The sequence below is a fragment of the Sciurus carolinensis genome, chromosome 1 (assembly GCF_902686445.1).
Source record: "Sciurus carolinensis chromosome 1, mSciCar1.2, whole genome shotgun sequence".
In the NCBI taxonomy this organism is placed as follows: Eukaryota; Metazoa; Chordata; class Mammalia; order Rodentia; family Sciuridae; genus Sciurus; species Sciurus carolinensis.
In genome coordinates, this window is record NC_062213.1 from 177,883,520 (window position 1) to 177,902,841 (window position 19,322).

General features: G+C 41.5%; 1 protein-coding gene and 1 pseudogene across 2 annotated transcripts in view; both read left to right on the plus strand.

Moving 5' to 3' along the window:
- Hivep3 (HIVEP zinc finger 3) overlaps positions 1–19,322 on the plus strand; it is a 460,068-nt gene that overhangs the window by 62,306 nt on the left and 378,440 nt on the right. The gene's annotated exons all lie outside the window — the stretch shown is intronic.
- On the plus strand, positions 14,677–16,918 carry LOC124964318 (ATP-dependent RNA helicase DDX50-like; annotated as a pseudogene).

The following is a 19,322-nucleotide window of genomic DNA, read 5'->3' on the forward strand; positions in this document are numbered from 1 at the left end:
AATTGTACCATGAAGTTTGTCCTGCCTTGAGGTCAGGAGGTTGAATTTTTATTTTCCTGTGTCAGTCAGTCACAGATGTCACTTGGGGAAGGTGGGGGAACACCTGAGATACTTCTCAGACATCTCTATGCAAGAGAGCTCCCATCAGTTAAGAAGACTCCTCCAGAAAAGAATGTAGATGTGAGCCATAAGCAGCCAACACCTGCAGCAGCAGAAGCAGCTACAGCTGGAGGGGTACAGGCTGTGGTTTGGGTATAATTTAAGTGTCCCTAAAGGTTCAGTCCCCAGGGTGGCAGTATTGATCCACTGGAATGTGGGATCCTTAGGTCATTGGGGGCATGCCCTGGATTGTGAGACCCTGTTCTCTCAGTTTCTCTGCTTCTTGGCTCAAGGTGCTGCTGCCTCCTCAGACACACACACTCTCCCTATGTTGTGCTGCCTTTACCAGAGGCAAACCTCACCCAAACTTGGATGTGAGCCTCCAGAACCATAAACCTCCATTTGCTTCATAAGTAGTCTTTGTCAGGTACTTTGCTACAGTGATGGAACACTGACTAAGATGATACACCTGCCTAGTTAACGGGGATTTGCATGAGACACCATTTGTGCCCACTACTGCCCACCCTCTGTACCACACAGAGCTACTTGCTTCTCACTTTAAGCTTATTCTCTCTTCTCACAACTTCTCTAGGATTCTTGTTGACCAGAATTTTCAGGTTAGTATGACAAACTGCAGCCCCCATTGTTGCAGTTGGTCCTGAGGTCAAATGGATATCCATCATTGCCCCTGTCCGCTACTACCCTTTCTGAATCCCCTCTCTTGGCTACCACTGCCGCCAATCCTTCCATAGTGGAGTGACCCAGACTTTCATGCCAGGGGTCTGAGCTCCTGTTATCATGCTCTGATCAGGCTGTATTTTTTGTACTTGCCAGTTGACAGTTAAAGCCACCTATTGAAGTACCAGAAGACACGCGAATGGATCAGCTGTGATATGTATCATGTGTTGTATGCATTCCTCCCATTTTCATCTCAAAGAAGCAGCATGACTTCCTCATGTTGATCATGGTCACGCCCGCTTGCTGATAAGATGATTTGCATTCTTTGCCTACCTGGAATGAGGAGCCTAAAGTGACCAGGCAGGCAGCAGATACAGCTTTAATTTTAGTAAAAACTGTTGCATAATGAAGTATTTCTAGACCCACTGAGCACGGTAGTGTGTGTAATGAAGCACAAATTTCCCAAGTGACATCAGGGGTTATAGTGAGTGGGGCCACTCCTACATCATCCCCCAACTCTGATTCCCAGGCTGATATATTCTATTTATTGAGAACCAGCCTTGCATAATGGCTCTTGATTTAAAGTTTATATGGCCTTCCAAAGGACAGTGTCTTACCTGTGCAAGGTGTTAAGGCCAAGTTTGCTCCTTAGCTATGTTTTTAAAATGCTCTTCCAATGTTCTATCAAGTCAGCAGCAGCAGAATGGTGCAGTAAATAGCAGGACCAGTGGATCACATGAGCATCTTCTTTGCTATAATATGAATTTGTCTAAAGTGAATTTTTGCAGGATCAGATTTTTCAGACTTTGGAGTTGTAGTCCTTGTTTAGTAGCAGTGGCAAAGGCCTATAGGCAGGAAAGACAAATCTATACCTGGAATATTTGTCAATTCTAATCAGGATGAAATATCACCCTTTACAGAGTGGAAGTAAATCAACTTGTCATTAAGCCAGTTGATTTGCTTTAAGCATGGTACCGTATCAGGGTAGCAGACTGAACACTGAGCAGTGGCAGTAGCCAGATGTACCTTGGAAGGTAGGGTCCCATGCTCCTGGAACCATGGGTAACCTCTATCCCTATCAAGGCTGTTCCATTCACATCCCATTGCATAAACACTGATGGCCAAGGACAGAGGCTGGCTGACATCTACTGTCCAGGTGGTTGTTAGAACTTCCTCTGTAGTCAGTGCTCACTAGTGGGCATTAGCAGATAATGCAGAGCTCCTCATACTTTGTGCCCATTCCCAAAGGTCCATCCAACACCCTTTTATGAACTTCCTTGTCCTTAGTTTTCCAATTGTTCCACCCAAGCCCAAGCCCCTGACTGGAACCTTTCACTACTGCATGTGAGTCTGATGTACATCCTTACTCAGGGTCCCTTTTTGCTTTCCACCAAGTGGCAAGACTCCGCCCACTGGGAGTGGTAGTGGTAGTTGCAGTCTGCTTTCCACTCCCCCAGCCAGCAAGCTGATCTATATGTAAACAAATTCTGAATTTTTTTCCTTCTCTATCCGCCCGTCATGAGGTCATAGGTGTGACCTGAGGGATAAGGGTTGCTGCAACAGTGCTGAGCCATGGGATGGGGGTGGGTCTGGACACCTGCTCATGCAGCTTACTTGTGCCCTCTGCCCCTGCTCCTGGGAAGCCTGGAATGTACTACTTCTACTCTATCAAGGATTGCTGCAGGACCCTCCTGACCTGTGATTTCCTAGGTCTGACAATACTTAGCTCAAGATTTGCAACTCTGCCCATGTGGTCCATGAACAACAGGAGCTGTTTTTAGAAATGGTATATAGTCCTCTGCTAAAAAATGGCATGGCCTCACTCCAGAACCCTAGGGGTCTGCACTGAAATTCTCTGTTGAAGCATGTCCAAGTCTCCACACAACACTTTTATCACCGCTACCACTAGTGCCCTGGGCTTTGCCTGGTCATGTGGCCAAAAGGGCAGGGCTACTTATATTGCAGATTTAGACCTGTGACTGGACTTATGCTCTGAATCCCACTCACAATGGCAATCTTCTATGCCACCATTTTATAAAGGATAAATTATGTTCAGAGAGGTTAAATAATTGTCAAGGTCTTAGAGCCGGGGAGAGGTGGTTCACAGTATCGCCTGTTCTATGCTTTCAGACCTATTTCCAGGATATCTATGAATAGAAGAAAAACTCACCTGTGGTTGACTGCATGTGGGTGAATTGGCTTGCCCTTGACATACCAGATGTAGATCAGTTTTAGCTTTTCAAAATAGGCTCTGACTCAGGTACCTGCATTGTTCAAGGACAGGCGCTGGTGCCATGTCCTTCCCTGACTCAGTGAGTGATTCAGACTGAAAGTTGGCTAAATTGGGGAGGACTTTGAGATCACATTATGACCCTTTAGGTATTCATCTTATCCCCTAGCTAAGAATAGATCTGGACCAAGAATAAAGCCTACTGAAGTTGCCCTCTTCCACTAGAGTTATGAGGGTTTTTTTAACCCCTGTATCCAAACTAGACAATAGGGATCACTGCATTTTGAACTTGACTCTTTCTTTTTTTCTGCCCACTTTGCCCTTGGACTGACTGGAACATTAAGGAGCTGGTTGTCTCAGAGAGGTTAAGTCACATGCCCAAGTTATTTATTCAGGAACCAGGACTGGACTCCAAATGATTCAGCTCCACTGAGTCAGACCAGGCCCATGCCATAAATAAATTTGATATTTATTGACAATGATTGATGAGAAACTAACACATACTTGTTTGGCTGTGTCTTAGGGAATTTACAACTGTTTGGGGATTGAATCAGGATCAATATAGTAACAATATTGGATTTCATTCTACTTTATTTGATAAAGTAAACATTTAACGATTGACATAAAGATTACTCTGGTAAACCTTTATGTTCTTGGGACTCAGGAGAGTTCTTTTAACTTTTGTTCATAGTGGTTTATAGACTAGTGAGAGGTAGAATTTTAGAAAATATGGTAAAAATATAAATAACTTCTGATTTTATTGAATAAAGTTGAAAAATAAATCACTGGCGCCTTTCAGGCTAATATAATTTGTTTTATATATTCATTTAACTTCTAAATATTATATATATGGGTGTGTATATATGTCTTTTACAAAATAAACACACACTTTTGACTTAAAGAAAAATGTAAGCTCCTTACCCAGTTGTCCTAAGATCTTTTAGACCACCCAAGCAACTCACTCCCAGTCTGCCCTGAGCATGGAAGGAATTTGGAGCACTGTGTGAATGAACAAGATCCAAAAATGGGAGCCCCTTCCCACTCCAGCTCCATGACTCACATTATAGTGTCAATAATCTACTCCCAGTGTTGGTCAAACCTGTGAAAGTTTGTATTTCAAAAAAGTAAATTTCAAACTCCATCCATAACTTTTGGGCTCTTACCTGCTTCTATTTCCATTAGGGGAGATACTTTTGAGTCATGCCTGCCTCTCCACCTGGCCAAAGTGGTTGCTTCTGTATCCTAGGGGGACAGAGGACAGCCTTGGCCTTCTTCTGGCATCAAGCACACATGTGTGGGAGTAAGACAATGGAGCCACAATATTTAGATCGTCAGATATTTGTGATTAATTTATATGGCTGCTCCATCAGCATGCCTGGTGTGGAGAGTCCTTAGTTGTAGAAACTCCTGGAATAGGTTCACAGGCAGAGTGTGCTTTCTGTGCCTGTTTCTTTTCCAGAGATCCCAATGGAGGGTTATCACATTTCTTGTTTAGGACCAGCCTGCATTTCTCCTAAGAACTCACAGCCCCCTGGACTATTTTCATTTCTAACTATGACAATACACAAAACAGACAATGGGCTGGAGGTGGACGTGGGGACTTTGTTAACTACCACGGGCCCAATCTCCCTTCCCTTACGGCACTTGGCTTCCTCAATCTCTCTTGCAGCCAGGCCTCAACAGATGCAAAATATTTCTGGGTTTGGGCTCAAGGTAGAAATCCAGCCTTTGCTTCTCACCTCTCCTGACTCTCATAGTTTCCCACAGGACCTGCATCTAAACCAGGAAGCAATTGACACTGGAGCCTGGTGGTGTTAGCAACAAAGGCGTAATGTCTCCCCTGGTGAACCTGGCCTTCGCTGTAGTTCTGCTTCTGTGGGAAGTCACTCCTGGATATCAGTCTGGATCATTTGGGAGGGAAAAGCAAGGCTGCAGGTGGCCTTCCTGTCTCTTTGACTGTAGAAGGGTTGCAGAATTCTCCTTCAGCTTCAGATCTTTACCATCAATACTTTAAGTCCCAGAGGCCCTTTTCTAACCAGCCTAGCCCCTGAGTCATTCCTGAATGCTCCCGTCTCCCACGATGATTGTATTCCTCTGTCCGTTCACAATTTTAATTATGAGTTTACTCAATGGGCTTCCCTTCTGGTTAACTTCTCCTGGTAACTCATTAAACCTCTGAGTCACACATTCATTATTATAGAGAGGACAAAAATGAAAGAACAAGAAGAAGCTGTGCCCTGGGAGAATCTTGGGGGTGGCTCACTGTGGTTAGGTGTGACTGAGCATCTGGAGGCTTTCGCTGTCCCTTCTCCCCTTTGGGGATGTGTCCTGTGTTGCACGATGCCGTACTTAATGCAGTGAGGTCATTGGTTGTGGCTGAGTCTAATGCAAGTTTTTGCTGTCATAGCACACCAGCTTATTATTCTGGTTAAAGCTCTGCCCTCCTACCTAACTATACCCTCTGAGCTTAGGTGGTCTCAAAACAAGGATGGAACTACTCATTAAAAAGGAATCCCGGAGGCTGGGGCAGGAGGATCATGAATTCAAAGCCAGCCTCAGCAACTTAGCAAGGCCCTAAGTGACTCAGTGAGACCCTGTCTCTAAATAAAAAATATAAAAAAGTGCTGGGGATGTACCCCTGGGTTCAGTCCCCAGTAACAACAACAGCAACAACAACAACAAGGGAATCCCAATCTTAATTTGTATCTTTGAAATAACAGGGAACCAATTCATAACCCACAAAGACACTTCTTAATATTTCCTTTCCTTTCTACTGTGATTTTTCCCAAAACCCCCTCCCACCCAGCCCACAAAGTCATTTCTTTCCTTTCTTATCCCCCCACAAGGCAAATTATGTCTTTTGGCCTTGGACAGGATACCCCCTTTGTAAAACGGGTTATCTGAGATAAAACATGTCAATACCACCAACATCGTGCCTGGGACACTATAAATACTCCTAAAGGTTAGCTATTATGAGGTTCAATTCAGTCTTCCTTGCCTCAATTTTGATTTCCTCTCTCAGTGGCAACACAAGGAAAAAAAATCGGGAAGCTGAGAAAATGGTTTCTAAATAAGAGGAATAATAGATATCACTTACTGAGTGTGACTTGTGTCCCAGGCGCTACGCTGAATCCTTTATGTGCATTATCTCTTTAATCCTCACCACAGCCCTGAGGGACAGATGCTGTTATTATCCCCATTTCACAAATGAGGAAACTCAAGACTTAGAGAAATGAAGCAACTTGCCCTAGGCCGCAGAGCTGGTACGTGCTGGAGCTGCTGCCTTACTCACTTCCAAAGCCCTGGCTTAATGGCTTTGCAAAAATCTGCAAGCAAGTGTTCCCTGTGAGGGTTTTGACTCACAAAGGCCGCAGTCCCAAGTTTAAAGACTTGGGGCCCAGATGACAAGTGACCTGCTCTTGCCATGGTGAATCAGCCCCCACAGGCTGGGGTGAAATCGCCTGTTCTGTGTAGAGGTAAACCCTCCTTGGCTTTCAGAGACAGAGAGAAATGTATTTCTCTGCAAAGACTGGCATTTATTCCTTAATAATCAAGTTAGAAACTGATGTAGCCTCCCTAATCAGCAAAACAAAGGTTTTCTGTACTTTTATGTGTGCTAGAAACTACTAATGAGTTCTTGGGGATTTATCACTGACTCTAGAATAGAAGTAGAAGCCAATATATTTGGACTCACTGAAAACAGGGTTTTGCCAAGATACTTCAGCTGCAAGGGAGACTTTAAATATTCTACACATCCGGTGCTGCATCTGTGCTGGGGAATTTGAGGATGAGCTGATGTTCTGTGCAGGATGGCTGAGCCTTGCACAGGATCCTTCTACTCCAGATGTTCTGGGACCTTCTGTGGAGGCCCTGTTTAGACCTTGCGGACTTGGCCTCCAGGGTGGCTCTGCAGTTGAAGGTCCTCTCTCTGGACGGGGTACCAGTTGCACAACTCATTTGCCCCAGAGGCCACTGAAGATTGTTACTTCTGCACCAAGTTTGGGGGTTCCCAAGAGTCAGCAGCAAGAGTAGCTGCTGAAGGTTGAGGTCCTATAACTGATGCCTATTTTGGGTGCACCTAAGAGTCAAATGCCATTATTATTAGTGGCAACTCATTGCTATTTTTTTTTCCTATTCCTCCTTTTCCTGCTGTTTCCTCCTTTTCTGCTCTTTCATCCCCTTTCTTCTTCCTCTCTTTCTCCCCATCTTCCTTCTCCTCCCCTTTTCTACTTTGAAAATATGAATAACAAAAAAAAGTCAAAATTTGTCTGATCTTTCACTTATTATTCACTCATTCCTCAAACATTTATGAAGCACTTGCTATAAACTGAGCATGGAGTGGGGGACACAAAGGTAAATAAGAAGGCCCCCTATGGGATGTGTGCAGTTCAGGAATGCTATGGTTAGGCTTGTCCCCCAAAGGCTCCTGTGTTGGCATCTTGATTTTCAGTGTGGTGACCTTAAAAGGCGGCAGGACCTTTAAGAAGTGGGGTTTAGCGGGAGGTCATTAGTCACTGTGGGGCATGACCTCCCAGGGGATTAACATAATTCTCATGGAACCTCAGTCTTGCTCTCCAGCTTCCTGTCCTGTGATGTGATCTCCCTCTGTCTCTTGAACACTCCCACATCTGCAATGCCATTTGCCATGAGACCTTCAGCAGAACCAAGCAGGAGAGGGCACCATGCCCTTGAACCTCCAGAACTACGAACTAAATAAACTTCTGTTCTTTACAAGTTTCCCAGACTTAAATAATACAAGGGGGAAGAGGCAGATATCTGGCAGTTATAAGAAATACACGTTCCAAGCACCTATTATGCACCTGGCATTGTGTTAAGTTACCCTTTCACTGGCTCATCTCATTTAATCCTCAAAGAAACACACGGAGGGGAAATTCTGGCACTTTATCCTCTTATACAGGAGGCAGAGGAAAAGACAGATTAAATAATTGGCCTAAAGTCGCACCACCAGCATGTCACAGATCCCACTTGAGCCCAGGCAGTCTGACTCCAGCGTCAGCATTGTTAACCGTTCTGCGGCCTCTCGCTTAATTACAGCACGCTGTGACAAGCATCACATAAGTAGGGTCCAGCAGAAGTGAAATTTGAATCTTGCCTGGAGTGTTTTCGGCTCCAGTGAGGGAAGAGCATTGCTGACAGAAGGAACAGTGTAAGCAGAGACAGATGTGCACAAGCGTGGGAATTCACAGCACACGAGCTGGGCGATGGACAGTGACAAAAGAGGAGCCCAGAAAGACAGCTGGGCCTAGACTGTGAGGGGTCTCGCATCGAGTACTCACAAGGTGGAACTTTGTCCTATAGGCAGTGGAATAATCTGGCACCTTCTAAGAAGAGAAGGAAAAGATCAGACTTATATACTAGAAAGACAGTCATCGTTTAAAAATAAGTAGAGAATATAGTCACACTATTAAAAATCTTTGGTGTTTTCTGAGTTTTCCTTAATGAGCTTGTTTTGTTCATTTAAGTAATGCGTATATGCTTTACATGTGTATACAAATCCAGGTGTAAAGAGTTTGTGTGTTGGAGAGTGTGGGTTCGTGGCAGTCCAGAGGCAGGGATACCTGAGGAGGGAAACTTGCTGATGAGACCTTGGAGAAAGTAGTTGGGAAAGTCCAGGGCAAGTTAAGGGCTTTGATTTGCAGTGACCAGAGCTGATTTGCATCCATCAATCCTCAGTCTCTGTCACAGAGCCTAGCAGGCATCATACACCTCACAAATACACATTTGTGTATTGTGTATTCAGTGAAAGAATGAATGAGCAAGAGAGGAAAATAACTACATGGTTGGAGAAGAGGGCACAGATCTGAGGAAGATTTCTGAGAGACAGCCTCCAGGAATCACATCATGGTGCAATGAGGATGTAGTTTCTTCCTTAAAAAGCAAGGAAATTGACTCTTCTAACCTGTGATAGAAAATGTGGGAAGAATTTCACAAAGGGAGAGGTAAAGGATGATGACTGATGTTGAATATATCGACTCTGGTATTGTGCATAAAACAAATGTAAGTACTTGCAGCAAAATCCAAACTGGGCATGGAAGTCAGATGGACTAGAGAGAGTATAAATCTTGTGGGATGGTAGTCCTGAAGGAGAGTTGTTGCTTTACGGAAGGGCAGGAGAATCACAGTGGAGAACTCTTAAAACTCATCTAGTCCGCGGTTCTTCCACCCCCATGTCAGGGAATTCCTGTTTGTCCAAGTAACTTAATCCTAACTACATGTTTTAGTTACTATTTATTTATGTATATTATATATGCCCACCAAGTGTATAAGTTTAGGGTTTATAGAATTTTCACAAAATGAACACTTCTCTACTCTCTCTCTAGAACCAAGAATAGAACGTGACCCATGACCAGCATACCAGAAGTTTCACTTTTGCCTACTCAGTCAATCTTTGCCTGTCCATCAAATCTAAACATTATTCTGACTTTTATAATCATAGACTAATCTTTCCTGGTTTGAATCTTTGAATACATGGAATCATTCAACATGCTCTCTTTTTTGTCTGGCTTTTTCTCCTCAACGTTATGTTCTTGAACTTGATCATCATGGATTTCATGGATGAAGTTTGTTCTTTTTTGTTTTCTCATTATTGCATTGGATGAATATGTTACAGTGGAATAGATCCTATTGCTGGTGGATGTTTGTGTTTATAATTCAGGGCTACAAGACTTTTAGGAATACTCTTGATTATTATATTTGGTAGACTCAAACTCTTATCTTTTTGTTCTGTCTGTATTCAGGGATAAGTTACTAGGACACAGGGCACATACATGTTTAACTTTTATAATCACTGCATAACAATTTGTAATTTGCCCAAATTTACATTTATACCAGCAGTTTGTGCAATTCATGTTTCTCCATGTTCTCATCTATGCTTAATATTTTAACTGTTCTGAAAGCTTTGTAGTAATAACACCTCACTATGGTTTTAATTGAATTTCCTAATGACTAATGATAATGCATTTATTTTCTTATTGGGCATTTAGCTATTCTTTTTTTTTCTTATGAGGAATTGCCTTAAATATTTTGTTAATTGATGAAAAGTCCATGTTTGATAACTCCAATCTCCAATCAGATCTTCAGTGGATCTGTTTCTGTTCTGGTTTTCTCTTGGCTCTCAGTGATTTGGTTCTGTTTTCTGGAATGCTTGGTAGTTCACGTTGAATCTGGCCATTATGTATGAACTACTATAGAGCTTATAGATGATTTATCTTCCTTCAGATAGCATTTAATTTTCCCAGATAGAGTATGATAAAATCAGCTTAGTCTTGTTTAGACTGGTCTATTTCTGGTTTATTCTTCATCATAAATCTCTTTCAGAGTTAAAGTTAAAAGTCTGGTGTTTAACAAGCTCCCCCCCGCCCCCTTCTTGTTAATCCCTGAATTCTGATTTTTTGTCTTGCCCATTGAGCCTGCTTCAGTCCTTGGCTGCTGGTTTCTATTTGACCTCTATGCTTGCATTGTGTATTATCAAATGTACTAAGGGGAAAGCGTGGTGCTGGACAGGGGCTTCCCTTCAGTGAATATCTCTGCTCTCTGGGATCTTATATCCTTAACTGTTGGCTGTTTTTGTTGTTCTCCAATGTCTTCAAGCAGTTGACTTGAGAGAGAGAGTGCGTGTGTGTGTGTGTGTGTGTGTGTGTGTGTGTGTGTGCTTATAAGTGGGATTTTGTTTAACTTCTTAGATGCTCTTAGCAGGAGTGTTAGTCTGATAATAGCTATTCTATCATAAGTGGAAGAATAAGTATTTATCCACATTCTGAATATTCTTAAAAGGTCATTTCAGTAATTTCTTCCTTTTTTTCAGTATTTTTTTTTGGTAGAAAAAGATTATTAAGTCATAATTGCTGTGAAACTTTACACAATCCTAATGAACTAGAGCAAAAACATGACCTAGATACATTATATTTATAAATATTGGAATAAGATTATACATAAGATATTACTTTACTTTCCCTGTCTTTTGTTTTTGTTTTTTTGTACAGTACTGAGGATTGAACCTAGAGGCACTCTACAAGTTGCCCAGGCTAGCCTTGAACTTGCAATCTTTCTGCTCAGTCTCCAGAGTCACTGGGATTACAGGTGTGTGCCACTGTGACAGGCCCTGTCGGATTTTAAAATGTTATTTTCTATATTCCAATATCAATACCCATTCAGGAAATTTAAAAAAAAATCTTGTTCACTATCAAAATTTCTAACCCCTAGCTCTTTGTACTCAATGGCAAAATATCACAAGACAAACAAAATTGATGTTTTACTTGAAGTCATTCCACTAGTCTTCAGGGTATAGACTGTGCCTCGTCAATTCTCTCCCTACAGTAGAGGCATGTGAAGGATCCCATCAGCCACTCACCTGTGCAGTCCAGGTGGTAGATGTGCTTGTAAAACTGATATAAGATGGAGTCTCCACAGACAAGGTTTGTCCAACAGATCACACACTCCAGCACCTCTTCTTCTGATTCATCTGTTCAGCATCATAAACTTCTTTACCCAGATGCTCTATGATGCTAATTATTTGAGCTACTCAAATTTGTTCATCTTTTGTCAGCTGAGTTTCTAATTGAGGCTGGTTAGGCGTTGGTGATAGGAGAGAACTGGAACTTGTTCCTGATATACCTGTGAGTCTCTTGCTCTGCCTTGCGGGGGCTCCTGCTCTGGCTTTGTTGTTAGGCGATGCATATAGACATCATCCGGGTGAATCACTGGAGGCAGCTCCCTGTCATTTGAGACCGATGTGGGTTTGTGCACTTTTGGCAGTCTTTGAGGGAAGTTTTAACTCATACCTTTTCCCAGAAACCAAGTTGATGAAAATTTGAGGAAATGAAGTCTCTGTGGAGGCAACCTCAGTTCACCTTAGTGCTTGGCCTTTTTCACAAGAAAGCTCCTTCTTCCAGTATTTACTTGTTTTTATGGTCAAGGACTTCAGTATGTCTCTCTATACTTTCTAGGTCACAAGAGAAAAGCAAAGTCAAGTGCTAGAAATGTGGGGTTTCCAGTGCAACCAGGAACAGAAAGTAGGGGTCTGAATTCTAATTGTTTTTCCTCCTTTCCTCTTATAATGTACCAATATGACTGTAGCAGTGACTGGCTAGCATAGTATGCCTTTAATTTCTGGACAGATATATTAAGTATTTAAACAAAACCAGGTTTCTTTGTTAAGAAAGCATTAATTTCACTTACATGGACCAATAAGACCATTTGCTATACCAAGAACTCAAAGAATTTAAAATGTAGAGTTTTACTTTTTATTAACTGAATTAATTTAAAAATTTAAGATTAATTAATTAATTTTAATTAGATTCCAGTTACTTTTTAGAGCAATTTTAGGTTTACAAAAAAAAAAAAAAAATACACCTGAAAGTGCAGTGAGTTCCCACACACCCCTTATTTTCCTCAAACAGTTTACATCTCAAAATTTTGTGGTAAAAGATGCAGTTTCAAAACTGAGTCTAAAGTGCATTCATTTCAAGTGGCTTCTCGGCCTCAGCAGTATGCTCACAGTGTAGACATGGAGGGGAGGACGTGCGGGGCAGAGTATTCTACTCAGAAGCACAAATATAAATATTATGGGTCAGTGCAAATACAAAACTTGGATTAGAAGCAAGCATCAGAAATTTAGAAACACCTTTTAAGTTGTCAATTAGGTCTAACTCCTGGTTATACGAAACCCAGGATGCCAAATGGTCCCAGGGTAGATTGTTTCTATTGGACACATTCTCAGAGTGTGGTACCATGTTCTAAGCAAAAATCCAAGTTTCTTCCCCAGGTGATCCTTAATGGCTCTGGAGAGGCCAGCCTTGGGTAATATTGTGCATTAATAAAATGAAGCAGCATTAGAAGCATTCCCAAAGGGCTCATTTCCCTTGCTTAAAAAATACATGATATAAAATTTACCAATTTTGCCACTTTTAAGTGTAGAGTTCAGTGGCGTTAATTGTATTCACATTGTGTGATCCACCGTCATCTCTAGAACCATATTTCTCTTGCATCATTGCAACCCTATACCCATTTGTTTTAGTCAGCTTTTTTGCCACTGTGACTAAAAGACCTGACCAGCACAAATGTAGAGGAGGAAGAGTTTATTTGGAGACCTCAATTTCAGAGGTCTCAGTTCATAGACAGCCAAGAATGAACCTTACTTGGGGTTCAAGATGAAGCTTGGTGGAAGAGTGTGGCAGAGGGAAGCAGCTCACATGGTGATCAGGAAGCAGAGACAGAGGTCTCCACTTGCCAGATACAAATATATACCCCCAAGTCATGGCCCTTATTCCCACTTCCTTCAGCTACACCCTACCACTTCAGTTACCTTACTAGGCTGAGAGTCTGGATCCATTGGGTAAGTGGTGGGAAGCCACTAAAATTTTTGCATTGTTTTGTTATTTATGGATTAGCTTGTTTTCTAATCAAGTGAAATATTTACATGCCTTTGAAGTTAATACTACAAGATATAGTACATTCAGACAGGTCTAGCTTCCTTTACCCTCCCTGTTGTTCATTTCTTTCCCCATAGGCAATTCATTTTTGTTAGGTTTTGATCTATTTTCCATTTCTTCTTTTTGAAAATATAAGCAAATATGTTTATGTGTTCATCTTGTTATTTTTTAATTCAAAAGGAGCATTTGCATTTTCACTTAAATTCCTTCATGTCAGTATACAGAGATTTTCTTTTTGTCTTTCTATATCTGCATAACATGACACTATGTGAAAGTATCATAGTTTATTCAACATTTCCACTATTGATTAGTACTTGGGTATTGTTTTCATTTATTTGCTGTTATAAATTGTGCTTCAGTGAATAGCCTTGTGCAGATGTCATTTTATATGTTGCATTGTGTTTTGGGGATAGATTCCTAGGTCAAAGAGTCAAGGCATAGGTAATTTTGTTGTATATTGCAAAACAAAACAAAACAAAAACTCCGTAGAAGTTGTAGCAGTTTGCATTCTTGCTAGCAAAGTGTGCAAATCTATTTCTTCACAGTCAATCCAGCAAAGTATATTGTCGAAATTTGGACTTTTGCCAAAAGTTCTGATTAAGGGGAAATGTTTCTTGGTGTAGTTCACAGAAGCTACTAATATTTTAGAGAAAAATCAGTAGAACTTAACAACTGATTAAATGTGGAGATCAATGAAAAGAAGAGTCAAAGTATTAAAAAAGGTCAGGAAGAAGCAGACATAGGTGGCAATTTACTGTTGGACAGGACACCACTGTGGATGTATTCATTAGACCTTTGGAGCTAAGAAAAAGGTCACTACATCCACCTAAAGATGGTGGTTGAAACTGAGATTGCATAAATTGCCAAATCTGGAAATGTAGATGAGAAGAAAGGCAAGAAAATATATTTCTAAAACAACTACATTTGGATTAATCAAATCATCTACCTTCTCCGTGTCCCCTTCCTTTATAGTTAGCATTGAGATTATAATTTTTATTTATGTGTTTTATCCCCTAGTGAAGTACTTGAAAAGATAATGACAAATGAAAAAGGCCCTAGCCCCTTGTCATTCAAACTGTGGTTCTGAGATCCAGGAGCAGGGACATGACCTTTCAGCTTGTTAGAAATGCAGAAACTAGGTCACAGTCCATGGTTATGGCCACCTTGCTGGGAGGGAGGTGGTGGCAGCCAGTAATACCTGGGAACTCATCTGGGAACATTATGGAAAAACCCTTGGAAGAGTCCAAAAGCTAGAGATAGGAGAGGCAAAGAGCTCTATGGATAGCAGAATTTCCAGTGAGGGATTATGAACCTAGTCTTCCCTTACAGGGTTGTTATGAAGATTTAGACGAGGTACACCAAAACACATCCCACGGTGCTGGCTTGAACGGAGGAAGTCAGAGTACCATTATGACTTAGAGGAGAAAATAGAAACCAGAGAAAACAGTGCTGTGGTGACCCCATGCTCCCAAACCCCAAAGAAGCAAACATGAAAGAAAAACTAAATGGAGACACTAAAGAAGGATTTGATAGACTTTCAGATGAATTTTCTACATCTCATAAGTCAAGAAGAAAAGATCTACCAAATGGAGAGACTTATGAACATGGAAAAAAATCAGAGTGCCATCCTTAGGAAGTTTCACTGGTAAATCAGGTGGTAATAAATAAGAGGAGACCCTGACATGTGAACAGAAAGAGTCTCTCCAATTTCTGCACTTCTGAAGAAACTATAAAGCTCCTGAAAGGTAAAGGGTAACATTTCTCTTTCCTACTTAAGTGAAGACCTTTGGTCTTATATATGAAGGAAAAGATTTAGTTGCTCAAGCAAGGACAGGAAGAGGAAAGACATTCTCTTTTGCCACACCCTGAATTGAAAGGTTCCAAAGAAACCAAGAAATAATTTTTTAAAAACTGCTCACCAAAGGTGCTTATTTTGACTCCAGCAAGGGAACTGGCAAACAAAATAAACCAGACACTTCAAATATGTAACTAGGGAACATGGTGTGGTTGTTTTATGGTGAACAGCATATCTAAGCCAAATTAATATATTCAAAGTGACATTTACATCTTAGTTGGGACTGCTGGTCATAACAGAGGTCATCTGTAGAATGGCCATTTGGATCTTTTTAAAACTATGCTATGCTGTGCTTCATGAAGTGACTTGAATGTTAGATTTAGGTTTTGCTGAATGAGTTGAAGATATTACTCATGAATCCTATGAAAATGATTCTGAAGACAATTCACAGACTTCACTTTGTTGGCAGTGGGTATAACTTGCAGAAAGCAAATAAATGAATACAGTCCAGATATGAACAAGCTGACCTTGTTGGAAAAGTGACTCAGAAGGCTGCAACTACTGTGGAACATTTGGCCACCCAGTGCCATTGGTCTCAGAGGCCAGCAGTTATTGGAGATGTTCTTCCAGTTCACTGCGGCGATGAGAGGAAGGCTATTGTATTCTGTGAGACCAAGAAGAATGTAACTGGAATGACCATGAACCCACATGGAACAGATTTCCCAGTGTTTCCACCTGGCTATTGCACAGTCAAAAGAAAAATCACACTAAAGGGTTTTGGAGAAGGTAGTTTTAAAGTTCGGGTGGCAAACAAAATGGCTCTCCCTGGTTTGGATATTCCTGAGGTTGATCTGGTGATTCCAAGTTCTCCTCCACAGGATGTTATATCCATTCCTCTGGAGGCACAGGTACTGCTGACCAGACAGGAATATGCACATTTTTATCAACCAAGAGAAAGAAGTCAACTAAGATATGTGGAACAAAAAGCAGGAATTACTTTAAACATACAGGTGTTCTTTCTAAAATGTAGTTAAATCTAAATGCTTCCATGCCATCAGGTCTCTGGTTTCCCATCTCTTGGGCTGATGTTGATTTTTCCTAATCATGAGCACAAAGACTGATAAAAGAGAAAGAGATAGTAACCACAGCCTCAGACACATTTCTGGTACATTGAACCTTGACCCATGATCTCTTCTCAGCTCTGATAAGGGGTTTGTGACTATGATTCTGGAAAGCCTACAAGAAATCCAGGATGTCAGCTGAGCTTGGAAAGAACTTAACAGAAATCTAAGTAGTAATGCTATGTTCCAAGGGGCCAGAAGTTACCTCTGAGAGGAAATATTGGTGTCTGCTTTGCTGTTTATACAATAGGGTCAGAAAGGTTATAGGCAGAGTGGCATGATTCAGACTTGATGCCTTTAGTGCCTGCCACATTACCTGAAATGAAAGAATTTTATAATGGAGATACTCTTCTAATTTCAGGCAAAGGAATGACTGACTGATCAAGTGGCAGGTCTGGTCAGTCAGGCTGGTCAGGTGGTCAGTCAGGTGGACAGAGCTGACCAGAGGAGTTGGTCAGGAAGTTGATAAGATGGTAGAAGAGAGAGTAGGGACAGAAATCAATCAAGAAGTGGGGGGCCAAAGAGAGTCAGTTTACCAGTGTGAGTTCGCCTATTTCTGCCTAATCATGTGCATTCCATCAAACCTTAGGCCATCATAAAGGAGTCAGTGTTAGTTTTTTAGTATTTGTAAACAAATGTACTTATCCAGTTATACCTTTGAATTTAGAAAACCTCCTTAAAAAATAAGAAATGCAAAAACTCAGGTTGCATCCTAGACCTGTGACTCAGAATCTGCATTTTCTCAAGTTCCACAGGCAATGCCCTTTTGAACAGTTGGACTTTCCTGGACAAAATTAGAACACAGTTTTACTGGTTGTGCCTTAATTTGCAATTTCAATTCACACCTGGAACCCTGTATTTCCTACCATGTTTCTCCAGTGGGGTAGCTTTTATAGTCCCAAGGGGATTATTCCATACCTTCTCCCCTCTGCAAATATCTCACTCACCCTCTCTCTTTATTCTCAAGTTTCTCCCCTATTCAGGCAGAAATTAGAAGCCGTCAGTGGGTTCTCCTTTACGGTGCCACCACTCTATTTTCACCATGCCGGCATCTACAATTCCCTTCCCTCTCTATATTGATGGAAGAAGTGTCCCTCCTTAGGTCAAAGACCACCCTGTGTATGCTTACATTCTGAATCCCTTTCTCTAGATGTCCTTTGGTCATCTTCCCTTCAATGCCATTGATGGCTCCCTCTTTTCTAGATCATTCCCATCAGTAGAAAAACCTGATCTGCTATCAACTATCTTTTAAAATAATCACCCTTTCCTTGATCACTTATCTCACTCTGACCATGGACCTGTTTCTTTGTTTCCCTTCACTATAAAACTTTCTGAAAGAGTTGTATTATGCTGTTTCCCTCTGCTGTCCTTCAACTTCAGCCTGGCCTCCACCTCTGCCTTACCTGCTCTTGTTGAGGTGCCCAGGCAATTAAGATTGCCCAATCCAATAGATACTTCTGGAAAACTCTCACACAGCTGACCGTCTTCTCCATCTTGCAGCATGTGTGCTCGTGGTCTGAGACACCTTGCCCTGCTGGTTTCCTGCTCCCACTGCTCTCCCTCCACCTGCCTCTCCTGCCTGACTGCTCAGTGTTGAAGCTCTGGGGTTCCCAGGCTCAGTCCCAGCTTTCTGCCCACCCCCTCTCTCTTCCCCTTCCTCCCTCCTTCATGGGTAGCCACAGATCCTCTCTCCTTGCTTTTTCCATTCTTTCTTCAGAGGGAATCTCCATTTCCCAGCTCTCCACAATCCTCCTTTTCCCTCTGCCTCAACTCGTGTCCTGCATTCACACTGCCTGCCTGGCCTCTGTGGGCGTTAGTGTTTCTGATCACTCTCTTAGCCCATATGCTGTTGCTATTCATGGAAGCATTTTCCTCTCTAAGTGTTGGTTCTACATCTCCCCCTACAGTGTCTATCAGTGCCTTGAGAGTAATAGAAATTGAGTTTATTTAAGCAAATACATACCTGGGTGCAAACAGGCAAGGATTTGTGAACATCTAAAATTTAAAATATGTTACCTTGGAGAAGATGCAAGAGTAAGAATGCCTGAAACAGCATTGGGTACCTAATGGGCATTTGAGGTTTGGTTAACTAATTGAATATAGTAATCTGTAGATTCCCAAACTGGAAAAGATCTTAATGACTATCACTCTCACCATTTGAAAGTATGCTGAAGTATCTATATTTTAAATGATTCAACTCAGTTTATACATTTTATTAGAAGTAGAAATAGTATAAGAAGCAAAATAATGTTAGGATATCAAAAGAGTGATAGACTAGTGGCTTTTGATTGATATCAAATGTTATAAATGAAACAATATATTTTTGTATTGAGGTGAGCACATCTTCCCCTTTTATGTGTGTGTCAAAAATTTTTATTAATGTTGCTAAATGAAAGTATCAATAGTCTAGGTGAGAGCAAATGAAAGAATACAAAAAGAAAAAGGGAGACAGAACTCAGTGGATTAGCGATACTTTATTAAGCAGCAGAGGGGCACATTTTCAAGAGGGAAAATGGCAACAGGCTACAACAAGTGTCTGAGTTTTCTAGGGTTTTACCTGGCCAGATCATGGGAGGAATTGGTCAGTTACTTTTGGCCAGCTTACTTTTGGCGAGCAGGGGGATTTGGGCAGTTAAGAGAGATTGTAACAGATCAGATTCCTGAGCTTCCTTCTTCCCTGAGGGTTTGTAAGTCTCCATGTCTTTCATTCCAGACTCTAAAAGGGGTATAATGAGTTGGGGTGACCATCATATCTGGTTACTTCCTGCTGCAAGGAGCATCACTGGGACATCTAGAATCTGAAGGAGGAACATAGCTTTCACATGTTCTTGGGTGGTGGCCCTGGAGATGGTGGAGACATGTTCTGTTAGAAAACTCTGGAAAAGATTAATGAAACATGGAAGAAGGGAGAGAAATAAGATAATTGGGAGAATGAGGGTCACAATGGT